This window comes from Vulpes vulpes, chromosome 2 (assembly GCF_048418805.1).
Source record: "Vulpes vulpes isolate BD-2025 chromosome 2, VulVul3, whole genome shotgun sequence".
Lineage (NCBI taxonomy): Eukaryota > Metazoa > Chordata > Mammalia > Carnivora > Canidae > Vulpes > Vulpes vulpes.
In genome coordinates, this window is record NC_132781.1 from 54370117 (window position 1) to 54395358 (window position 25242).

Here is a 25242-nt window from a genome sequence, read left to right on the forward strand (position 1 = left end):
TCCTGCAGACCTTGCGCTCCTCCCAACTATATAAAGGGACATCTGAGGCCGGGGGAGAGAAGAGGAATGCTCCCAAGGTCACAGAGGACGTCAGTGTCAGGGCTGAAGAGGATGACCACTGTCCATTCCATCGTAGCACCAAGAGGCAACATCAGCAGGCTCCGGAGGGGATTTGGTTTTTGATGGTGGCCAAGGCACCATGATAAATCCTCCCAGTATTATCCCTCCAAGTGTTGTCGCTGAACTGGAGAGGACACTATCATTGTCCCCAGGTGTCTGAAGAGGACAGTCAGCAACGGGAAGCATTCACCCAAGGCCGGCAGTGGTCAGGAGCAGATTCCTACGCCTAAACTCCTAACACTGGCCAATCTGCACTTTCTTCCTGGAGGCAGATGGGGTTGAAAAGCAGCCTCGCCACTTCCAGCCTCTATGTCTCAGTCTTCTCATCTGCAAAGGGAGTGGCCACCACTCTCCTGGACGTTGTTTCCCCAGTGAAATGAGCACACGTGTGGCCTGGCCCCAGGGGCGTTGGGAAATGACAAGTGTGCAACGGGGCAGCTGATCTTCAAAACTTCAGCAAACGACTTTTATTGCAGTACAATACACGTCACATCAAAGTTAACATTTTAGCCATTTTTAAATGTACAGTTGAGAGGCACAAAATACATTCACACCGTTGTACAACCATCACCACCATCAATCTCCAGAACTTTCTCACCTCCCTCAACTGAAACGCTGGCTGCCTCCCCACCCCTGCCCCTTGAACACTAGCTCCCCCTGCCCCCTCCTTTACTTTTGAAAATGTGTAGCCTCCTGGCTACACATCCTGGTGGGATGGGGCAAGGAGAGGAGAGATGACAATAGGCTGGCAAACAACAAGGAAAAGGAAATGGGAAGGGAGAGGAAAGAAGAGGCTCCAGGGAAGTGCATCCAGGAAGCTGCTTCCGAGGGGCTGGCCAACCCCACCCATGGCCAGGCCAACCCCAGCCCCTTGCCCCAGAAAGAGCGACCTCTCCATTGAATGAAGGAACAGACAGATGACCACCAGACCACCACCCCCACCCTTCCACACAGAAGCCAAGACACCCTCCTAGCCCAGGGTCTTGCAAGAAGTCTGCTCATTGTTAGCCTCAGGAGCCTCAGGGTCCTCATCTATAAAATGGGGGTGCAGATGACGGTTGGCATGTCTCCAGACTGTTGTGAGAATCGGTTGACAGGTTGGTAGTAAAGCACAGAGTAGATGCCTGGCGTGGAGTGGCCTTCAGGGTTGGCTACCTTGTTGCTGCTGTTATACTATCCCACCCCACCCACCAGAAGCAGGGCAAAGGTCCTTGTATACTGTGAGAGAATGGACTTTTCCATGCAACCTTTCCTTTGCTCCCAGAATAGCCCAACTGGTCTCCTCACCACCCCGAGACCAAGCTGCTGGGTGATTCTGTGCTGAGTGGTGTGGCCAAAATAGCTAGCCAGATGCCATGCCCACCCTAGAGGGCTTGTGGCAGGGGGGCTCAGAGGAGGGGACACACATGGTGGAGGGACACAGACACGTGTCTGGATCTCTTGAGCCAAGGTAGTCAGTGATGAGTATATTCAGGTTCTGGGGAAGGGACCCTGAACTGGACTTAAAGGTCAGGGAAGACTTCCTGGAGGAGACGAATCAGATGGGTAGATGGTCCAGAGAGCTGAAACGACACAGGCAAAGGCCAGGAGGTGTCAACTCTCTAGGGGTACAAAGAGAATCAGAAATGATTCTGTATTACAGGAGCAAATAGTGTGAACTGGAGAGGAGGGGATGGGTCTCCAGCAGGGCAGAGAGGGTAGGGGGCAGGTCGAGGGCCTATGTGCCCCAGTACAGAGTTTGGACTCTGACTCACAGGCGAGGGGGCCATGGAAATGGCAGCATCTGTATTTTGGAGCATTCACCCTGGAGGCTGTGAATACAGCGGGGTGAGAGAGATGAGCACAACAGACAGGGGGCTACCGCAGGCATCCTGGGGGAGTTTCGGGGGCAGCCCAGAGAGGAGGAGCTGGACCCAGAGAGGTCTCCAAGGTGAAACTCTTAGGACCAGAGTGGTTGGCAGAACAATGTCCCCCGAAGATGTCTACATCCTACTCCCCAAGCATGAGACTATTTTAGGTTACATACAGAGAACTAAGGTTGCTGATGGAATTAAGATTGCTTATAGCTGACTTTGAGATGGAGAGATTATTCTGGATCATCTGAGTGGTGATTGTAATCATAAGCATTCTTAAATATGGAAGAGGGAAGAAGGGTCAGTATCTCAGATGAGGAAAGACTCCGTTGGTCACTCCTGGTTTTGAAGATGAAAGGAAGCCACCAGCCAAGCAACATGGGCAGCCTCTATACCTGGAAATACAAGGAAACGATTCTCCCTCTAGAGCTCCAGAAGGAACGCAGCCCTGCCTACCGCAGCCTTGGATTCAGTCCAGTGAGACCTGAGTCAGACATCTGACCCATAAACTGTTTCAAGCCACTAAGTTTGTGGTTAGGCGTCACAGCAGCCACAGGTGCAAGTACTGATGGAGTGGGGGTTGGGAGAGGGGACCTTAAGGGCATCCGGCTTGGGGACTGGAAAGATGGTAATGCCACCAACCAAAGGAGGCCACAGGACAACAAACACATGGGGACAGGAGGAGTCTGTCTCCTGCCCTGACCCATCAGCCCAGCCCAGGCTCTCACTGGGCACACAGCCCAGGGACTCAGTGAAAAACTGGGCTGGGGGGGCGGGGGGGCGGGGGATGGATGTATCCTTACATCATTGCTGCTGGAGTGAAGTAGCTGTTGCAGGAGGAACAAGATCCCCTACAATGCCTTGGGTCTCATTTCTCAGGCATCAAAACAACCACTCTCTTAAGCTTTCGCTTCCTAAACAAGCCAGAGAAAAAGAATTTAAACCTCAGGACGGAGGTCAAGATGGGGTGACAAGCCCAGGGCCAGGTGGCCTAAGTAATGACACGGGCTCTCAGTGGGTAAATGATGCCTGCGTACCTGTACCTGGCTTCCTCTGGAGGAGGGATCGCAGGTGCCACCGGCTGGAATCCTCTCCCACCTCGCTCTCCACAGCAATTCTTTTTGTATTTTTTCTTTCCTTCTAAATACAAGAAGGCGGGGGCAGGGGCGGGGATGTTCCTGGTCTCGGGCGGAGCACCGGGCTCATCCCTGCCCGGCCGTCCCGGCGCCCTGGCCTCTCCGCCGGCCTCGTTCCCCGCCTCCCCCGGCCCTTTGTCTGGCTCCCGCGCTGCCGCGCACATGGTCGCCTGTCAAATTCCGGGCGGCTCCCGGGGCACGTGTCGGGAAGGCTGCAGCTCCGCCGGCCCCGCGTAACCATGGAAACGGCGGCCAATGGGAAGCCCGCCTGCCCACGGGGGCGGAGCCGAGAGCCGCCGGAGGGGGCCGGGCGAGGGCGGGGCCGGGGCGGGGCCGGGCGGGGCCGGGGCGGGGCCGGGGCGGTGGCGACGGAAACGGAGGGCGGGGCCCGGGTCACACCTGCCTGACCCAGCGGGCGAAAGTGTGCAGGGCGCTCCCTGGGTTGTCTGCACCGCGCAGCTTGGGTAACATCTCCGCAGCGTTCCCTCTGCACTCCCGGGATTTTTCTTTGCCTTGAAGTAGAAGTTTAAGAGGCTAGACTGCAGTAGATCTGGGTTCAGATCCTACCAGCAACACCTACCAGCTGTGTGCCTTGCACAAGTGGCTGGACCTTTCTGTGCCAGTTTCATTTGGTAAACTGAGTCGTTGCAAACCTGTGAACAGATAACAAGCAATTCACTCAGTCTGGCTGGCACCAGGGTGTGCTCAACAAACAGCAGTGACTCTTATGACTGACGTCATTTTCCTGATCTTTCAGAAAGGAAGACCCCATTTGGGTGTGAAAAATCCACCCTCTCAGCTTGAGGTTCCCCAGATGCTGACTTTTGCCTCATTTGCCCAAGGCTGGTTCCAACTATGGCTTCAACGTGCCTGTCAACAAAATGGAAAGATGGGCCTGGGGTCTCTCACAGTCCCCTTGGCAGCACCCAGGCTGCCAAGTCCCTGGAGGCTGCCATAGAGCTGAGCACCTCCCGATTGGGGGTGGGGGGACTGAGGGCAGAAAGAAAGGAAGGTTCAGTGCCAAGGGCTGGGGGCCAGGAAACGATTTTGGCACTGACGCCAACCAACCAGGTGACCCACACAAGTGTTTTTACCTCTCTGGGCAAAAGCATCTTGTAAAACAGTGAGGATGATACCTGCTGACCTCCCCCTCAGTGTGGTGGAGAATCTGAAATGAGGAAATGGATTCTCAAAAAAAAAAAAAAAAAAGCAACCCTCTGTTTCCAAGTGAGCCTGGAAGAGTCCAACAGAAGCAGTGGTAGATAGCAAACTGCACTGGGAGAGACCTAGCCCCTCTCCCCTGGCTTCCCCAGGCTCAGCCTAGGGCATGGGACAAACATCCCTAGCCAGGAGCTTCAATTAGCAGGAGTCTTTCTTTCGCTTTTATGAAGAAATGGAAAATGCATGTGTGCATTCATTCTTTTGTGCGCTCATTCATTCATTCATTTGTTCATTCAACAAAGTTTTCTGTGGGACTGCTGTGTGCTATAGCAGTGAACAAAACACGGCCCTGCCCTGAAAGAGGTCACTGTCTGGCTGGGGAGACAGGCACTAAAGAAATAAACATGGAAATAAACACGTGGCCACGAATATCCATAAATGCCCTGAAAGAAAAGCACAGGAGCCATGAGCATGGAGAAAATAAAAAGGAGTCTGGGGGAGAGAAAGCAGTCAGGACAGGTCTCCCTGAGGAAGTGGCATTTCAGAGGGGCCTGAAGACTGAACAAGAGTCAGCCTGGCGAGGAGGGAGGAAAGGTATTCCAGGCAAAGGGAACGGTGTGCGGTGCCTTGAGGCCAGGGAGAGCTGAGGCATTCCGGGGAGCACAGCATCCTGTGGGCTGGAGACCACGGGCCGGGGGCGGGGCGGGCCGGGGGCGGGGAGTGGGGTGGTCCACAGACACTGGCTCAGTCAGGCAGGGTCACGCTAAGGATCTAAACTTTAGAAAATGGCCACAACATAAATTCATGGGGATTTACATTAAAATATACTTTACTGGGGCACCTGGGTGGCTCAGTGGTAGAGCGTCTGCCTTCAGCTCGGGTCGTGATCCCCAGAGTCCTGGGATCAAGTCCCAGGTCGGGTTCCCTGTGAGGAGCCCTCTGCCTGTGTCTCTGCCTCTCTCTGTGTCTTTCATGAATAGATAAATAAAATATTTTTAAAAATTAAAAAATATATATATACTTTTTTGTTTTTCAGAGTCACCCCCTGGATTCAGCTGGTGTTCAACCTGGTCTCACCTGCCTTCTGCCTTTTCCAGTCTGAAGGCGCTGGATGATTCAGAATCAGATGAGTTTCATTATTACTCAGCACACTTCACTGACTACGACAGAAAAGGAGACACATTTATGGAAAGATATTTAACACAAAGGTTAGAATTAGGGGTTGGGTTTTGGCTGAGGATAGAGCTGGTACAGGGTTTGGGTTAGGCTTGGGTTGGGGTTAGACTAAGACTAGTGTTGGGGTCAGTATTAGGGTTGGGTTGGGCTTGGGTCAGGGTTTGGATTGTGAATTCGAGTTCCATCACATGCACCTCTATCGCTAGTGCCCAATCGAAAATCTGGGACATAAATAATAAGGGCCCAGTGGATATTTTTGATGAATTAATTACTGTGGTTTATTGTGACCCAGAAAGACAAAGTGGCCAGGCAGCATCATTCTGTGGGTTCCTGGTTGTTTGTCTGTGTATTGTGAACAGACTGGTAAAACTCACCCACACACTAATTTTCTATTCTTCTAAGACGGCACCCCCCAAAAATCATTCCTATGTAGGAAACAAGGGGGGAATGGCTTGTGCATGTCACTCGGGTGACCCATGCAGGGGAACAGAGAGCCTAGGGGACCAAATACTTCAAAAAAAAGTCCAGGTTGGTGGAGGGAAGAGGAAGTGGGTTCCTGCAGAAGTCCCAGCCAGGCTGAGGGAGAGTCAGAGAACTAGATCCGGCTGGAAGGTGGGGTTTGGATGAAGAGTTGGGGGAGGGAAAAGGTGACGAGAGGAGCAGTGGAGGTTAAGAAGGTAAGCAGACTACAGAGCGTACACATGTAACCCACGTAGTTCTTGGGGTGCACGTGGCTCTGGCCCTGCAGAGTCTCATTCGGAGAAGCTTGAGACGGTAGCCACAGATCATGCATGGGGGTTTCTAATATTATTTTGTCTTTCAAAGAATGTCAAGGAGGGTCTGACTCCTACCCCACAGCCACACTGCTCAGTCCCATCACCTCTCCCTCTAGGGCTCTTGGATCGTGTTCTAATCCAGAATCTCTCCCTTGCAGCCCCCCAAAATGTGGCTTTCCTGCCCTCTGTGTGCTCACTCAGTTCTTCTCTATAAGGTTCAACTCGGCCCCAGGGGCTTCCTCTCTTTGTTCCCTCTCTGTTCTCCCCACTCCCCAGAGCCCCCAGTAAGGAACAGCCTAGAACTGACCCAGCAAGTGCACAGCCCTCCCGCCCTCCCCTACTCCACACTCTCACCTCTGCCTAGAACCAGCCTTGGGAAGGAGAGAGTGCTCTGCAGAGGGCAGAAGGAAGAGCTGAATAGGCAAGGTCAAAATTCTCTTTTATGAGGCCTAGGTGAGTGGGGGAACGTTCCTGTGACTTGTCATAGTGTGAAGATTGCACCATCTCCATCGGGCACTGGGGAGCTAGGGGAGGGTTTTGAGCCAGAGAGTAAAGCGGTCAGATTTGTGAGCAAATCTTCCATGGAAGCAGGCTCTCTGTGTTTTGTGGGGAAGATCCTGGTTAAATGGGTGACAAGCAAAAAGCTCAGTGATGAGTGAATGAATGAATGGAATATTGAACTTCATGAGCATTCTGGATTTTCATGCAGGCCTCAAGGACCCCAGGATGACTGCGCCCTCACCACCGTTCCTGAAGTCCCTGTTCTTCACCTTTATGCCAACCAGTTGGGACCTCCTGACAATGACCTCTAGGCTCCTGAGGGACAGAGGACCAGGCTCCTCCTCCCACATGGTGGAGCATCTGGACTGGCTCCACCAGTCTGCTGGGAATGGCCCGTGCTGCCCTGGGCAAGACCCACGGCACACGGGAAACCTCCCAGTGCTTTTGGCTCTGGCTGTAATTCTGGTTTCCAGAAACACATAAAAATAGCTTCAAGGACACACAGGGGCTGGGAGGGGGTAGCCCTGGTCCCTGACTTCCAGAAGAACTATATACACACTCCCATCTCTCACTGTCCAGGGGCCCCCTGCTGCCCATATTAATCTGGATTTGAACCTGGGTCGGTATGTGTGGACCTCATGCCTAAACTTGCCTAGCTCCTCAGTCAGCGGCCCCCATCACCCAGCTTGGGGCAAAGAGAGGCTGACGCAGACGTTGTACAGGAAAAGCATCTGAAATCCCTCCCACTGCCAGCTCAGAGCAAAACTCCTGCAGGGCTCTGGTGCATGACTAAAGACAGGAGAAGCTGCCATCTGAGCTCAGAGCCTGGGATAACCATGGAGCCTGCCTAGGGTGGGAGGGGAGGGGGCTGCCCAGTTGCAGGGGCTCACAAGCATCTTCAGTCTCCAGTGCTTGATTCCTCAAACAGTGGTGATGCAAAATGTGTGCCCCAGATCACCTTCCAAGCCCTGCAGCGCCCATCCTGAAGCCAGGCAAGAGCAGGAGGTTGCAGGGAATGGAGTGTTCTAGTGACAGGCACATTATGAGCACAGCCTATTCCAAGGGGTGTGCATGCATCACCAGGAATCCTTACAGCCAGAATCCTTACAACCCCATAGGGACTTATCATCATTTGTCCCCATCATATAGATGAGCAAAGTCAGGCCCAGAGAGGCAAGTAACCCACCACCGAGCTAGCTGGGACAGAGCCAGGATGTGAACCCAGGGGGACTCAGGAGCCTAGGCTCCCACCTCTGCACTAAAGGAATGAGCTAAAGGTGGAAGCTACAGGTGGGGGTCAGTTTTCTTCCCTACCTCTTGAAAGCCCCAAAATAGACTTACTTTCCTGATGAAGGTCTCCTCCCCTCAGCTCCACAAATACCCACGTTCCCAGGCCGAACCCAGGGCGGGGGCCCACAGGAGCTCGCGCCCAGCAGGACCTATTTCTGGCTGCACAAGCGGCCTTCTGTCGTGGCCTCAGCCACAGCCCACGGCCAAGGGCCAGGCCCTGGCTGGGCCTCCAAAGGGCCCATTGTCCGGCTGCCTGGGCCACCAAGCCTGGCTCTTGGACATCCGGAGCAGGGGCAGAGGATGACCTGGACACAGTGGGCCGAAGGGCCTGTGTGAGAGCTGTAGGCGACTTGAAGGATATCCCAGACTCCACCGGCCTCAGGCTGGCCTCAGACAGGCCCTGAGGTCACACGCACACACCCAAGTAGTGACAACTACAGAGTGCAGCCACCACCACATGAAGCAAGGAGGTAAGAACCAGGGACTTAGAGCCGAGTGGGTTGGGATTCTAATACTGGCTGGCTGTGAGGCCCAAGTGGGTCATGCTCCCTCTCTGAGCCTCGGTCTCTTCCTCCATAAAATGGGACAGACACTGCCCCTCTTTTACAGATGTGCCAACCCAGCTTCGGAGAAGTAGCTTGCCTGAGTCCACACAAGGAGGAGTTCTACATATATACATATATATTAAAAATGTGTTTGTGGCACCTGGCTGGCTCAGTCGGTAGAGCATGTGACTCTTGACCTTGGGGTTGTGAATTAGAGCCCCATATTGGGTGTAGACATTACTTAAAAATACAATCTTAAAAAAAAAAAAAGGTTTCCATTAGGAGCTTTTTCAAAAATACACCAAAGTAAAGAGTCTGGGGGCACCTGGGTGGCTCAGTGGTTGAGCATCTACCTTTGGCTCAAGTCATGACCTCAGGAGCCTGGAATCGAGTCCTGCATCGGGCTCCCCACCGGGGGCCTGCTTCTCCCTCTGCCTATGTCTCTGCCTCTCTCTGTGCGCTTCTCATGAATAAATAAATAAAATCTTTAAAAAAAGAAAGTAAAGAGTCTTATAAATCTCCCTATCCTATCATTCAGATTCAATAATTATTGGGATTTTGCCACATCTGCTCTATCCCTGCCTTTGGTTATTTTGCTATTGTTGTTTGAAGTAAGCTGAAAGCCAATCCTGGACATGCCCTTTTATCCCAACCCACTTCACTGTTGCTTTAAATATGTGGACACGTTTTCATAGAAACACAATGCTACATCTGGCAAAATTAAGAGCAATTCCAAGGCCTTGTCGCAAACCCAGGGCATAATGGGGTTTTCCCAATAATCACCAATGTCAGGTTCCAGGTGATTTGTTCAAATTAGGATCCAGGTAAGGTCTCCACATGGCATTTGGTTGTAACATCCCATTACTTTTTTCGGAAGTTTATTTTCTCGCACTGACTTACCGAAGAAACTGAGTCTGTTGTCCTGTTAGATGGCCACAGAAAACAGATTTATCTGTTTTCTTTCTCATGGTGTCATCTAACTTGTTTCTCCGTCCACATATTTCCTGTGAACTAGACGGTGAGCCCCTTTCCTCTTTAACTGGCTGCCTTATGGAGAAGTAATTCACACACCATAAAATTCACCCTTTTAAAGTAGACAATTGGGGATCCCTGGGTGGCGCAGCGGTTTGGCGCCTGCCTTTGGCCCAGGGCGCGATCCTGGAGACCCGGGATCGAATCCCACATCAGGCTCCCGGTGCATGGAGCCTGCTTCTCCCTCTGCCTGTGTCTCTGCCTCTCTCTCTCTCTCTCTGTATGACTATCATAAATAAATAAAAAAATTTAAAAAAAATGAAAAAAAAATAAAGTAGACAATTTAATGGTTTTTAGTATGTTAACAGAGTTGTGCAGCCACCACCATATTCAACTTCAGAACATTTTCATGAGGCCAAAAAGAAACCACATCCCCATTACCAGTCACTCCCCATTATGCCCTCCTGGCAACTGCTAGTCTTTTCTCTCTCTATGGATCACCTATCTACTCTGGACATTTCATATAAATGGAATCAGAAAATATGTAGCCTTTTGTGACTGGCTGCTTAGCATATTTTCAAGGTTCATCATGTTATACCATGTATCAGCACTCCATCCCTTTTTATCAGCAAATAATATTCCATTTGAAAGTAGCCTATTTTTTTAATCCATTTATCCACTGAGGAGCATTAGCGTTCTTCCTCTTCTTGGCCCTTATGAATAATGCTGCTATAAACATTCATGTGTGTTTGGGTAAATATATGTTTTCAATTCTCTTGGGTGTTTATACATAGGACTGGAATTCCCAGGTCATACATAATTCTGTGTTTAACATTTCAAGGAACCCCCAAACTGTACTCCAAAGAAACTGTGCCAGTTCACCAGCACACCAGCAATGCATGAAGGTCCCAACTTCTCCACACCCTTGTCAACACTTGTTATTGCCCATCTTTTTAGTTTAGTCACTCTAGTGGGGGTGAAGTAGCATCTCGTGGTTTTGGTGACTAATGGCGTTGAGCATCTTTTCATATGTTTAGTGTAATTTGTATGTCCTCCTTGGAAGAATGTCTATTCAAATCCTTTGCCTGGTTTTAAATTGTGTTACTTGTTTTTTATTATTGAGTTGTAAGAACTCTCTATATCTTCTGGACACAGATCTCTCATCAGACACATGATATACAAAATTTTACTCTCATTCTGTGGGTTATCTTTTCACTTTTGGTGTTCTTAAAAGCACAAAGTTTTACATTATAGTGAATTCTTATTTATCTATTCTTTTATCCCTTTGCTTTAGGTGTCCTATGCCTAATCCATGGTCATGAAGATTTACTTTTACATTTTATTTTAAGAGTTTTAGGTATAAAACTCAGCGGTTTAATACCTGCCTTCAGCCCAGGGCATGATCCTGGAGTCCCAGGATTGAGTCCCACATCAGGCTCTCTGCATGTAGCCTGCTTCTCCCTCTGCCTGGGTCTCTGCCTCTCTTGCTCTCACTCTCTTTCTCTTTCTCTGTGTCTCTCATTAGTAAATAAATAAAATATTTTTTTAAAAGAGTTTTGTAGTTTTAGCTCTTACATTTAAGAGCTTTTGTATATGGTGTGAGGTAGGGATCCAATTTCATTTTTTTGATGTGGGTATCCGGGTGTTCATACCATCTGTTGAAAAGACTATTCTTTCCCTATTGAATGGTTTCATACCTTTGTCAGAAATCAATTGAACATAAATATATGGGTTTACTTCTGGACTCTCTCAACTCTATTCCATTGATCTATAGTTATCCTTATGCCAGTGCCACACAGTCTTGATTCCTGTAGCTGTGTAATAACTACTAAAATCAGAATGTATGGGTTCTCCAATTTTGTCCTTCTTTGTCAAGATCATTTGGCTTTCTGGGTCTTTCACATCTCTGTATCCATTTTAAGATGAACTTGTCAATTTGTTGGCAAAAAAAGCCAACTGGAATTTTGATAGGAATTTCATTAACTCTATACATCTGTTTGTGGACTTGCCAACTCTAAATGTAAACTTTGAATTGTATTGGACCCCAGTGATCTAGAGTTCTGACCCCAAGCATCCACAAAGCCCCTGCCCTGAGCAGCTCTCAAGGGCTGCGGGGCCCATATGTTTCTGTAGCCAACCCAAGACCCTGAGAGCTTCCAGGCAATCTGCTGTTAGGTCTCATCTACCCCCATCCTTCAGTTGACTTTTGGAGTCAAAATGCAGAAGTTAACATTTCCTTATGTTAAACTCCTTTTGTAAGTTGTGGATACCAGGGCCAGGGAAATCTTCATGATTCTTAATTCTGCCCAAGTAGGGAACCAGCATCTCCCCCAGCTGAGGCCCAACAGAGCTGATAGCCCTCACAAGTCCTTCTCCCTATCTGACTGCAGCAGAGCCTGTTCTACTTTCTGGGTCATTTAGTCCTTGTTCTTCACCGACAAAGTCACTCATCTCTGAGGAGTGGCGGGGGTGGGGGTGGGAGGGTTCCCAGGCAACAAAAACCATCACTGAGTATATGATCCCAACCCTATTTCTCTGTCTTGTAAATCTCTCATTCAACCATTCAGCAGGTCTATGACTGAGCTGTGCTAGGCACTGTGGGGAGTGAGGACTCAGGTCCCTGCATCCAGAAACTCCCAGGCCAGGGGGCTGACAAGAGCCGCCATCTTTAAGCCTCTACTCTGGGCTTAAAGATGTGTGCCTAGTTCCCCTGAAAGTTCAGTACAACACCATGAAGCATGTGTTGTCATTACTATATCTATATCCAAAAAAATATTAATCGAGCAGCTGCTCAGTGCCTGGTCTGTGCAAGGGGGTGGATGCTCAATGCTGACAAAGACTCCCCAGGTCCCTGCCTCCTTGGAAATGGTCCCCAGTAGGAGAGGCAGACATAGAATAAGAAAGACAAGGGAAGGAGGGTCACAGCACGCAGTTAACACCACAGCTGACAAAACAGAAGAGAAAAGTAACAGGAGGGACCTACCTCAAGTATGTTAATTGGCGAAGGACCCTCTGAGGAGGCCATACTGCCTCCTCAAGGATGAGAAGGAGTGTGGAAAAGGAACGCGTGGTAAAGCATTTCTGGCAGGGGAACCACGAGCACATAACCCTGAGGTAGGGGCTGGACAAGAGGTTGGGGTGGCAGAGGTGCAATGAGCAGGGGTGCAGCATGGAGGCGACGAGGCCAGAAGGGTCAGGGCAGATCATACAGGTTGGGGAGCCCTGGCCAAAAGCAGAAGGAGGACGGAGGCTATTGAGGGTTTAAGCAGGGGCATGACATGCTCCACATTATGTGTTTAAAACAATCACTCAGGCCCCTCTATAGAATCTTCCAGAGGGAGATGACACTGACCTCCCTGGGTGGTGGCCAGGGGTAGAGAGAGATGTGGATTGACGTGGATAGAGCCAATAGGCTATGGTTGGATGCACATAGAGAGGAAAAGAAAGGAAGTGGAGATGGCCCTCGGGCCCCTGTCCAGGGTGACGGCAGAATCCTAAAACAGATTTCTTGGCTCCCATCTTGTCTACTTCTCCTTCCTGGGCCAGAGATGCTTCCAGAGCTTCAAGCCATGTCCACCCACAATAAGGAAGGTGAGACCATTCAAGAGGCAGGCAAACCCTCCGCTCATCCTCTCTTTCCTGCTGCCCTGCCTGGCAGGAGAGGCGGGGAGGCAGCCCAGCTTCGAGTCCACCAACTAGCTGTGAGGCCTTGGGTGGCCACAGTCCTGCCCGGAAAGCTTTATGGCCACTGGCTCCAGTTGATGGGAAGGTGGGTGGTCAGCATCCCGTCATGGCCCTCAGCTTAGACACAGAATTAAGCAGAAGGTCCCCGACCTGGACTGAAAACAAACGGGGAATCATTCATTCATTCGGTGCCTGCAGAGCCCCATCAGGTGCCAGCATGTCCCAGGCACTGATGAAACAGCCACAAGCTCCCGACCTCATGGGGCACACATCCTAGGGGGGAGTTGACAGCAAGTGAGAAAAACGCGCCGTGCAATGCCAAGATGCATGAGCTACACGGATCTTGCTCCAAGCACCACGTGGTTGGGATGAAAACAGTCAACACCTCGCCACTGTTGCTACTGGGCAATCGGGGTCATCCTCGTCTCCTGCTTCGTCTTCCCTCTTGCCGTGATTGTCCGGGACCTCGCGACAGGCAGAGAAACTGAGGCAGCTGGGAATGCCATGGGGCTCTATCTGACAATGGCTGGGGGCGGGGCAGGTATGGGAAGCAGAGGTGGGCCTGGGAGCTCTCCCACAGGCCCGGGCAGTGCCTCCCCCGTCCCGGAGTAAGCATGTGATTAAGTAATCTTATTATGAAAGTCCCACATGATCAGACTCCTGGGCTACACTTTGAATGAAATTAATTCCAAGGTTCAACCAAGTCCCTGGGTGTTTTCCTTCCAGGGAAGGTAGTAGGAGGGAAATGAGGTCTGTATGTTCCAGAACCCCAAGGAACAGGCCCCAAGTCCCGATGCTGCTGGAGGCAGGGGCGGGGGCTGGAGGAGAGGGTTCAACCAGTCATTGCTCACCCCCAAACCCCAGCCACCTTAGTACGTGTTCCCACTTGGATGTCCCAAATGCCAAAAATGGGTTCCTTGTTGCCCTGCCCATTGACACCACCCAGAAACACGTTTCTTCTCTGGGAGCCCTCCCTCTGCAAATGATTTCATCCTCTCAGCTGTCCTCTCAGGACCTTGGGTCCACCCTGCCCGAAGCCCCCTCGTCCCGTCACCAGGTCCACCCGACCCCAGACACTCCTCAAATGTCTCCCCTTGTTTCTGTTTCTACAGCCTCCTCCTCAGCCCCAGCACCACAGCCTGGAGCCTCCTCACAGACACTTCCCGCTCTAGACTCTTCCATGGCTCCCCCTGCATTTGAAATGATCCCCCTCCCATCCCAGATGCCAGATCCCAAGCTGGGCACTGGGGAGACCACATCTCCAGCCCTCAAAAGTGCTGCCCCTGCTCTGTAGCCTCAGCAGATGGGACTCCCCAGGGGGAGATGGACATGCCATGCACCCCCTACCTGAGTCCCACCACCCTCCTCCGAGGGACAGCCAGGTATTGGGGGAGATGGGAAGAGACCACCAGCCCAGACAGGCAAACAGCTTTAATGAGAGCCCTCGTTCTACCGATGGGAATGGCACACCCCAAGTACAGGAAAATGGGGCTTGCAGTGCTCACTCATCACCGCATCCCCAGCACAGGGCCCTGCACACAGGAGAAGCTCAAGTGATGCTCCTAATGAATGCTGATGCTTTATCCCATCCAGCTGCCTCCTCACATGGTGGAGGGAGATGCCAGCAAAGGCCTGCATGGATCCAGGGGTCAGCATGAGCTCTCCTGGCCTCACAGGACGAGGCAGATGTGACTAGTGTGGGAAGGAAAAGGGCATTCTAGAAAGGGACACAGAGTCAGCAAAGACAGAGGGCGGAAAGGAATGTGGATCTCCTGAGAGGGCCCCATCAGCCTGGCCCCTCCTCAGTGCTCTCAGATAAATAATACAGCTTCCTGTCTCTTACAGATGGGTAGAATAAATGGTTAAATTCTTCCCTCCAGGTCCTACAGTCAGAAATTCTAACCTGAGTCAGAGCCCTTGGATCATCACTGAACTGAACACCTCCCCACCTGGCTTTCTCTTAGCAGTGGGGGTTAGAATTTGTATGCACAGGAATGAACTTTACATGAAATAGGGTTTCCTGTAGTCTGAATTAAAACTTCCCCCTCTGGTATATTCTTCTATTACTGGGACGTGCAGCCCCAGTTCTTGATCTCAGGGCCAGGGAGAGGGCCTGAGCATCAAAGGAAGTGTGTGCTAGAAGGAGCCTGGAGCCATTCCGTGCTGAGGACAGGGCAGGTGAGGTGGAGGGGGAATGAAGAAAGGACAATCCTGTCCAGGCACCATCAATTCAGTTGGGGGTAGGAGATGGATCCCCAAAGAGCTGGAACAATTGAAAATGTCAGGGCAGGAGTGAGAAGTCATCCATCTATCCATCCATCCATCCATCCATCCATCCATTCAACAAATATATTGACTGAGCCCACAGTCTGATGAAGTGACAAACAGGGAAGCAGGTAATTACAATCCAGTGCTGTGACAGGAGACATACAAAGCACTGGGGGAGCCCAGAGGAGGCACCCGATCTAGCAAGAGGTTGGGGTGGAGTAGTCAGGGAAGGCTTCCTGGAAGAGGTAATGTCTAACCTGAGACTTAGGGGGCAAGCAGGACTTAGCCAGACTAAGAGGTGAGGAAAAGCAGCTCAGCCTGAAGGAACCCAACAGCACCTACCTACACCCAGAGGCGTGGTTCCGGCCTTCAGAGACCAGAACAGCTCAGTGTGGCTGAAGCAGAGAGCAGGGCGGCGTGGAGGGGATGGAGTGGGGAGGGGTGCATTTTCAGAGGAGGGTGTCTGGGGCCAGATCTGCCAGGACCTTGGGAGACACAGTTAAGAGTGGATCTCTACACAAGGGCAACAGGAGCCTGTCAATACTTCTTAACACAGGAGACATGTGGCTAGATTTCCTGTTTAGAAAGATAACTCGGGCTTCTGATGAGGATAGGCGGGGTTATTCTGACCAGGCTTCTATATAGTAACTTGAGTTGAAATATCTATACCTAACGCAGAGATACAGATATATTAGCGATAGCCTCAAACGTTTATAAAAGAATGAGAATTTCCAAACCAAACCTAAAGGAAAAATAGGAACTCAGAGCAGGGAGTGCACATGGTGGCTTCTTCTGCCTAAGGAAAATTTCCAGGCTGAGAGAAGCCTTGCCTTTGCCAGCTGCAGAAAAAATGGGGGTGGGGGTGGGGAGAACAGAAACCAAAGTCCAGGACCCACAGTCTCACAAAAGACTTTCCCACAGTTAGCTGGGACCCCCAGGGCTGCACCCTTGGGGAGAGGGTGATAAGAAGTGGACCAGTACCTTCTGAGGAAACAGCTGGGTTTGAATGACTCAGGCATCTCAGGGAAGCTCCAGCTTGTTAGGTGGGCTCAGACAGGTAGTACTTCCAAGTGCGTGGTTGATGCAAACAAAATCCTGCTATGAAGCGAAGCAACTTCGTCTCATGCTCTAGACTGTCCCTGTGTTTAATTTTTCAAATACTGTGATCAATGCACCAAGAAAACCAGGCATACAAAGAAATAAGACACCATGAGAAAACAAATGAATGAAAACACTTAGAGACATACCTGCAAAGATGTTCAGATGTGGGAATTAACATAAAACAATGGTGCTTACGATATTAAAAAAAAATAAAAAGATAAGTGTGAAACATCACCGGAGAACATAAAACTCTAAAAAGTGACACAGCAAACTGACAAAAGAACTAAACAGTAGCCCTAGTAATGAACATTATGATAATGGAAATTTAAAACTCAGAGACATTAGGGGCTCCTGGCTGGTTCAGTCAGTAGAGAGTGTAACTCCTGACCTAGGGGTCATGAGATCAAGCCCCACTGCAGGTGTAGAGATTACTCAAAAAAAAAAAAAAAAAAAGTCTGAGGCTTCATTTCTTGAACCTGTGAGCCATGGTCTCATACACATTGGTTTCTAATCATTCATTAAATATTAAATTGCATGTTTGTTTTTCACTGTGCTGCAAAGCTGTATTTTTATAATTTATGCATTTCCTGCATGTGTGTTGTATTTCAAACTGATGAGGCATAAAGAGCACTCAGTGGCTGGGTTTGAGAATGGATTAAATGCAGCCAAAGAAAGAATTAGGTCAAAAGAAAATATCCTGGATGCACTGCAGAGAGACACAGAGATGGGCAAAAGGGGAGGGTAAGAGACAGAGAGGGTAGGCAAGATAGAGTCTGATCAGAGCCCTGGAAGAGAGAGAAAGGAACAGAGACAGTGTTTAGGAGACAGTGGCTGATAATGTCCAGAACTGATAAAAGACACCAAACCACAGGGGCGCCTGGGTGAGTCAGTCAGTTAAGCATCTGACTCTTGATTTTGGCTCAGGTCCTGATCTCAGGGTCATAATACTGAGCCCACAACAGGCACAACTCTCAGTGGGGAGTCACCCTGGATTTTTTTCTCTCCCCCCGTCTTTGCTTCTCCCCCTGCTCAAGTGTTCTCGCTTTCTAAAACATAAATCTTAAAAAAAGAAAAAGACACCCAACCATAGATTCGAGACGCCTAAAAAGTCCCCAGAGAGATAAATAAAAAGAATCCACACTTCCACCCAACATAGTGAATCCGCAGAAACCCAAAAGTAGGGCAGCCGGGGTGGCTCAGCAGTTTAGCGCCGCCTTCAGCCCAGGGTGTGATCCTGGAGACCTGGGATCAAGTCCCACGTCGGGCTCCCTGCATTGAGCCTGCTTCTCCCTCTGCCTGTGTCTCTGCCTCTCTCTCTCTCTATGTCTCTCATGAATAAAATCTTAAAAAAAAAAGAAAAGAAAAGAAACCCAAAGGTAAGGAGAGAACATACCTAGCAGCAGTCAGAGGGAAAAAGCCAGATTCACCTTCCTGGGAAGTCTGGTTGGGCCGACAGCTGACTTTTCCACAGCAGCCGTGGAAGTCGGGAGCCCTGGGAAGTAGCACCCACCTGGAGTCTCCTATGCAGTGAAAGGACACTCTGGCTGCCAGACCAGAGGCTGAGCAACTGGCCGGAAGCTGGGACAACGGTGGCCAGGACCAGATCAGCAACGGGGAAGGAGATGGATGGACAGATCTGGGAGAGGCCGAGGACCCAGAACTGGGGTGACTTGGTGATGACTTTTTGTGATGGAGAAGGGCAAGAAGAAGCAGGGTGAAGGGCAAGTCTGGCAAGGGGGCTGCTTGGCTGGAGGGGCCCTGCTGTCATGAGATGGAACAGGAGGAGCAGGTTTAGGGGGTTGGTGGGCTTAGTCTGGGATGTGGTCGCTGCAGAAAATCAAGTCCATTGGTACCCAAGGGATGGGAGGCTCCTGGGCAGGAGGAGACAGGAAGGATTCCCTGGGGGAAGAGGTAGTGCAATCAGCTCTTAAGGGCAGGCAGCAGAAAGGGGAAGACCTGCGAGGCGGCAGCCTGGAGAGCACAGCACCCACGGCTCCAGAAGGCAGCGAGGGTGACGGGAGGCCACGGGAAAGGCCCAGGCCCGGCAGGGAGACACAGCGGGCAGGCCGCTCCCTAGGAGCATCAGCAGCCCGCAGAGCTTGGTCCGTAACAGGTGCTCGGCCCACACGTGCTGAGCAAGCCAAGCGAGAGGTGCCGGCACACAGTCGGCGGTTGTGGTTGGTGTCAGTGGTGAGGCCAGCACTTAGCTGGTTTCCTTCTTCCGTCCTGGTGCAGAAAGCCACACCTGCTCCCCTTCAGCCGGGATTCCCTAACCATAATTATGCCTCCCGCAAACACCAGTGGGAATAGCACCACGTTGGGAAACTGAGGCAGTCACAAGCAAAGATTGCTTGGCAAAAGATTGTTTGGTTGTTGTTGATTGTTGGGTTTTTTGTTTTGTTTTGTTTTGGGTTTTTTGTTTTTGTTTTTGTTTCTGTTTTGGTGGGTGGAAAAACAAGTACCCAGCTCCTCCTGTCTGGCTCCCCACCACCCCGACCGCCTCCCATCCTGCAAAGGCCTTCCACGGAGGGAGGTGCCTACATTCCCATCTCTCCCTGTCACAAAGAGGAAAGCATGAGCCCAGCCTGGCTGGCATCCTCAGGAGTGCCACCTCTGGAGCTAAATGCACAGCTATGTAAGGACAGAGACCCTGTCCTCCAGGAGTGAGAACCCCCAGGGTTCCCCGCAGCCCACGAGAGTGGGAGAACCGATGCTTCCCGGAGCCCTCCTGCTCCCGCCTGCCTAGAGGCTGCTCATTTCCACAGAATCTGTGGGCTGAGACTCTGGCGTGTGACTCACCTCCCTCCCCTCCTCTCCCTGAGTAAATGTCAAGTAACATTAGCTACCCCATCTCCCTCAGCAACACCCCCCCTCATTTTTGGTGGTGCTGTTTACCTCGGCTGGATCAATCAGCGTTCGGGGAGAAAATAGAAACCCTTTTAGATCCAATTAATGAAAATCGGGCAGCAGGAGTGTGCCTGTTTAAAATTTCACTACCTGCACAAGGGAAGGACTGGAAAGATAGGGGTGGGGGAAGGGGGAGAGCCGTCTGGGCCCCACTGCCAAGCCAGGACCCAGCCAGCATTCGGAAGAGAAACCCCAATTTCTGAGGGAGAGAGCTGGCAATGCCCCCAAACTGGGTCCCGATCAAACACTGCCCTTGTGGGCACAGAGCCAGAAGCGGCCTCTTTGCTGCTTCTTTGGATGGCAGGTGGGGAAGTGAGGATGGAGATGGAGGGAGGTGGTTTGCACTTCAGATGAGAGCCAGGGATGCGGAGTGAGAGCCCTTGGGGGAAACTCAAGGTCCTGCATTTGCATCAGAACACAAGCCTAGCTTGGTGAGGGGCTTCCCTCTGCCACCAGGACCCCAACCCCAAGGAGGTACAGTTTTATTCCTAATCCACTGTGTTCTAGGAATCATGCTGGGGGCTGGGGCCTCCACCACCAGGTTCATGGTCCTGTCTGCCACATAATGGTCAAAGGCAGACAGACCTGGCTCTGACCCCGGCTCAGCCACAGCCTTGGGCTAGTGGCTGATCCTTCTGAGCCTTACACTTTTCATCTGTAAAATGGGGTCATAATTGCATGCTTAATAGGGAGTTTCCTTGTTCTTGGGCATCTGTGACCTGGCTCATGGGACCTACCCCCATGACAGCCGTTTGAGGTGGAGACTATGACTTGCCCATGACTGAGCCAGGATTCCACACAGCTCTGCCGAACCCCTGAGCAGGGCCACCCAGAACCTCAGGATCGTTAGGACCCAGCAATCCCACCCACCAGACCCAAAGCCACCAGGCAAGGCTTCTCATTCATCGTATTATGTCCCATGGGCAGCAAAGGGCCCAGAGCAGGTACACCAGGGATGTCGTTTGGAAGGATGAAAGAGTGAGTTTTACAGTCTTCAAAGTGTTTGGCACATCCTTTAGGTGACAGTAGGAAAGAGGCAAGCGATCTCTGGGCCTAGTTTGTCTGTCAAGTGGGAATTGAATCAGATGCCTTTTGGACCCACTTCACATCCCTCTGGCTTCATCTCTGCTCCAGGTGAGCTCCAGGTGGGGACAGGTGTAGGCAGGCTCAGACTCTGCGCACAGACCCTGTGCCCCCCACCCCACCCACACATCCTTCTGCTCACTCTGTGCAGCGTGGGGCACCAGGGGGAGCCATCCCAAAGGCCTGCATAGAGGGAGTGCAGGGGACTTCGAGCCCCCAGGGCCGTCCTCCATCAGTGCTCCTGTAGAAGGTGCTGGGTAGCTTCCCATATGGCAGCAGAGGGCCCAGCAGGATAGAGGCCTAGCTGCCTGTAGTGATTATCAGCCCTGTCACCCCCAGCCCTGTGTGGGCTTCTCTGGGTGGGCTTACTCCCCTGTCCCCTCCTGCTGCCCCCTTGGAGCACTCCCCAGCAAAGGATGCACACCCGGGTCCTCACCAGGCTCTACTTCCAGGGCAGCTCAGGCTAAGACAGAGGCAAATGCTAATCATGGCCTGACGAGCATATGTGGTGATGACGCAAGAGGATGGTGGCACAACTGGAGTCCAAGCATGGCAGACATGTGACAGGCCCGGCGTATAGCAGGTGCTCAGTGAACAGGTGCGGCTTCCCAGGGCCAGGGAGGGATCCATCATTCACTGCAGGCACGGTTGACAGAGCACCAGTCTTGTGCTGAGCCAGGGCTTGGCTCAGAAATGGCACAGTTGCCACCCACGAGGGCCACAGCCTCCCAGGGCAGACAGACAAGTCAAGGGGGGGCGGGGATATAAAGCCAAGTGACGGTGGCGATGTCAAAGCAGCAAAAGTGAGTGGGCGCAATGAGAGAAGAGAGAAGGGTACCCCCTGAGCCCCCTGAACCCCCTGAGCATGGTGGTGGAGAAGGGTCCAGATGTGGGGAGGGAGGAGGGGATGGGGGCGGGGCAGGGCAGGGACAAGGCTGGAGAGGCCCAGAGCCCTGAGCTTCCAGCAGACCATGTCCCTGCCAGCCCAGCCTTTGCTGCCAGAAGCACCTGGGCCAGTGTGGCACAGATGTCCCTCCGCCCTGCCAGTGGCAGCTGGGGCTTTTGTGAAGTGCCTGGCTTCAGAGGGGTGCGTGCAGGGGGGACCCCAGATGTGCCCAGGTTCCACGTGACGCTGCCAGGTTCCGAAGGGCCTGACAGAAAAGGGAGGCTGTTCCATGCCAGCCAGAGCCAAAGGCCCTGCCAACGCCCTGGTGTGGATGAGAGGCCACATCCAGAATACCCTGTGCAGCTGTGCGGCTCAGCCTGGCTCAGCAGGGTCCAGCAGCAATGACAGAGCACCCCCGGGGGCAGGGATGCAGGGCCGCGCTCACCCACCTGCACGTGTAGCGTGAGTGGCAGAGAACAGGAGTTCCTCTCCCACTAACTGCTCAGCCACTGCTGGGGCTCCGCTCCACACAGTCGCTCAGGAACCTAGGCCACCAGGGGCTCCTCCCTCTGACGGCTCCCCATCTGCAAGGGTCACTGAAATAGGAGAAGAGACAACAGGGAAATGGGAGCCTCAGCCTGGAGGGGACACTTGTCACCTCACTTCTCCACCCATTGGCCAGGGAGTGTGAGGAGTCAAGCAGAAGTTCGGTGGGTGAGCGCGGATCATCTCGACCACAAGCAGCAATGTGACCCCTTAGACTGGGCCCCAGCCCTAGTGGCCACAGGGGTGTGGGGTAGAATGCAGCTCAACCTCCCAGAGTCTCCATTTCTTCTGCGGTAGAGTAAGGGCCAGGGTGGTCTCTACCTCACCGAGCTGGAGTTGGCTTAGTTGAGAGGTCACATCAGCACAGTGCATCCCCCTGCACCCGGCCTATGAGCAGATGTCCTGTCTGTGGTTCTTCATCACCACCTTTGTTTTTTGTAGTTGTTATTTGTTTAAAAATTTTATTTATTTATTCATGAGAGACACAGAGAGAGGCAGAGACATAGGCAGAGGGAGAAGCAGGCTCCCTGCGGAGAACCCCATGTGGGACTCGATCCAGGGACTCTGGGATCACACCCTGAGCCAAAGCAGATGCTCAACCACTGAGCCACCCAGGTGCCCCTCATCACCCCCTCAGACTACAACGATTATAAGTGGGAACTCCCAAAACATTTTACTGCATTTTCTCTTATTTTACAAAAAGGAGCTGGAAAATGCAAGGGCAGAGGCACAAGCCAAAAGCGAGGAGGGCCGGGTGTCGTCAGGGTAACGTGACCGAGGGCAGACATCACGAGACCCTCCAAGAGCCACAGATCCTGACACTCCTCTGGAAGTGCTCCAGATGAATTCCGGACAAGCAGGGTGGAAACCGTGAAGTGAAATGACAAAACTGAAACACACACAAAATCCTGGACCTGGCACTTTGACAACTGTTCCTAAAAAGACAAGGGGATTTTGTATGTTTTCCCATGTCGGGGGAAGAACAGCCCCATTACCACATTCAAGTCTGCGACACGTTCCCACACTCGCTTGCCTTGAGTTGGCTTCAGGAATATATATGTTAAAGGAAGGGATTCCTGTCACAGGATGTCCCCCCAGGCACTGTGGGGTGGGAGGCAGAGGAAGTGATGACCAGCTCCAGTGGAAGCTGACTTCACAGAGGTAATAACATTTGGGGCTGGCCTGCGAGAGCAACAGGATCACATGCTGGAGAAAGGGACACTAACAGACATTGAAGATCCTCTCGCCCCCAGCCATTCCCAAACCCCTGTTCCCCTGCCTGCCTCCCATCACAGAGGCTAAAAAGCCATGTGCTTATTTTCCTAGCATCCCTTAGAGCCAGAAGAGGCCATGGGGCCATGTTCCGATCAATGGTATACAAGGCAAAATCTGCAGGGGCCTCAAGATCTTTTCCTCCCTGATAAAAGGGGAGAAGTCCCAGAGGAGAGCACTGTCTCACACCTTCACTATGCCTCTCATCACACACACCTTCTCCCTTCCCACTTGGAGATGTGGCCCCATGAAGACGTGGAGTCCTGGGGCTGTGGCAGCCACCTTATCACCATGAGGTTGATGCTTGTTGCTATGGCAGCTTGTTATCACCATGAAGAGAATCAGAGAGGCAACTTAGAGTCTGATCCTGTGGCTAAATAAACCTGCAAACATCATTCCTGGTCTTGTTTTTATTTTTTTTAAGATTTTTTATTTATTTATTCATAGAGACACACACACAGAGAGAGAGAGAGAGAGGCAGAGACACAGGCAGAGGGAGAAGCAGGCTCCATGCAGAGAGCCTGACATGTGACTCGATCCTGGGTCTCCAGGATCACGCCCTGGGCTGCAGGGCTGCAGGCGGCGCTAAACCGCTAAACCGCTGAGCCACCGGGGCTGCCCCTGGTCTTGTTTTTAAAGGTAAACTTCAGTGAGTCTAATGGTTTAAGCCCCTGGGAGTTATGTTTTCTGATACCTGAAGCTAAAGGCATTTCTAAAGGATACAAGGTCCTGCCTCATGAGAAACTCCAAACAATGAGCAGACTTTGCTTCTAGAAGCCAGCCCAGGAATGTGCATAAATTCCCTTTTAGGTAAAAGATGTTCTCATTATATTATATGAAAACAGAACCAAGAGTGTCCCTAAATGATACCAAGTTCACAGGCATCTGGGACCCCTGGCCAGACCCCATACTGCCCCCAGTTTCTCTCTCCTGCACCTTGTCCCCCACCCCCACTGCACCGCCCTCCTCCATGACACACGGTTCCTTAGACACACCAGGCTGTGTCCCACTTCCAAGCTTCTGTCACCAGGGCCCCACTTGGTGTGCCCAACAACTACCCTCCCTGGTCAGCTACGGCTACTGCAACAGACCCCACAGACTTCACCAGCACATACTTACTCCTCCCGGTTCTGGAGGCTGGAATCGGGATCAGGGTTTCTGTGTGGTCGGGCTGTGTGGTGAGGACCCTCTTCCTGGCCCTCAGCTGCCTTCCTGGATGTGTCCGTGGGGAGAAAGGTCTATCTCTTCCTTCTGAAGAGGTCACTAATCCTATTCTGAGCCCCCCCCCCCCCCCCACGGCCTGGTCTAAGCCTCACTACCTCCCAAAGGCCCAGCCATCTCCAAATACTGTCACATTAGGGGGTCAGTGTTTCAACCTCTGAGTCCCGACAGAGGCCACAGGCCCTCCCAAGCCTGGGCGCCAGCCTCTCGCCACCTAGGCTGCATCCAAAGCCTCTCTTGTGTCTCCAGCTCCGGCCTCATGCCCAGCACTGAGCTTGGTACTGGTGTTATAGCTGCAAACAAGACGCGAGGGACAGACATCCACCCAGCACCCACAATTCACCAACTACCCCATTAACTGGGGCAAAGGAAGAAACGTCAGATGCCTAAAAAGCATGCAATGGGGAAGCCAGCCTGGGGGGTAGGAGAGAACCTCCCCAGGAACCTAACATTTAGACTGAGACACAAAGGGCACACTGAACTTCTTCCACTGGCTGAGGCACACAGGCGATGGGCCTCTCTGAGCCTCAGTTTCCACCTCTGTGAAACGGGGCTCCTGGCAGGCCTCCCTCCCTGGGTCAGTGTGGGGCTCCAGTGGGATCCCATGCGAGGCCCAGGCCTGAGTGTGTTAAGAGCTCGGCAAACAGGGACGCCTTGGTGGCTCAGTGGTTGAGCATCTGCCTTTGGCTCAGGTCCTGATCCTGGAGTCCCAGGATCAAGTTCCTCATCGGTCTCCCTGCGTGG

The 25242-nt window shown here is 52.0% G+C and overlaps 1 long non-coding RNA gene across 1 annotated transcript; it reads right to left on the minus strand.

The window, feature by feature from the left end:
* Positions 1-559: 559 nt before the first annotated feature.
* On the minus strand, positions 560-3152 carry LOC140597844 (uncharacterized). The gene is made up of 3 exons (XR_011999817.1): positions 3011-3152; positions 2777-2887; positions 560-2368 (listed from the first exon to the last, which is right to left on the minus strand). It is a non-coding gene; the product is annotated as an uncharacterized lncRNA (long non-coding RNA).
* Between the last annotated feature and the right edge of the window lie 22090 nt (positions 3153-25242).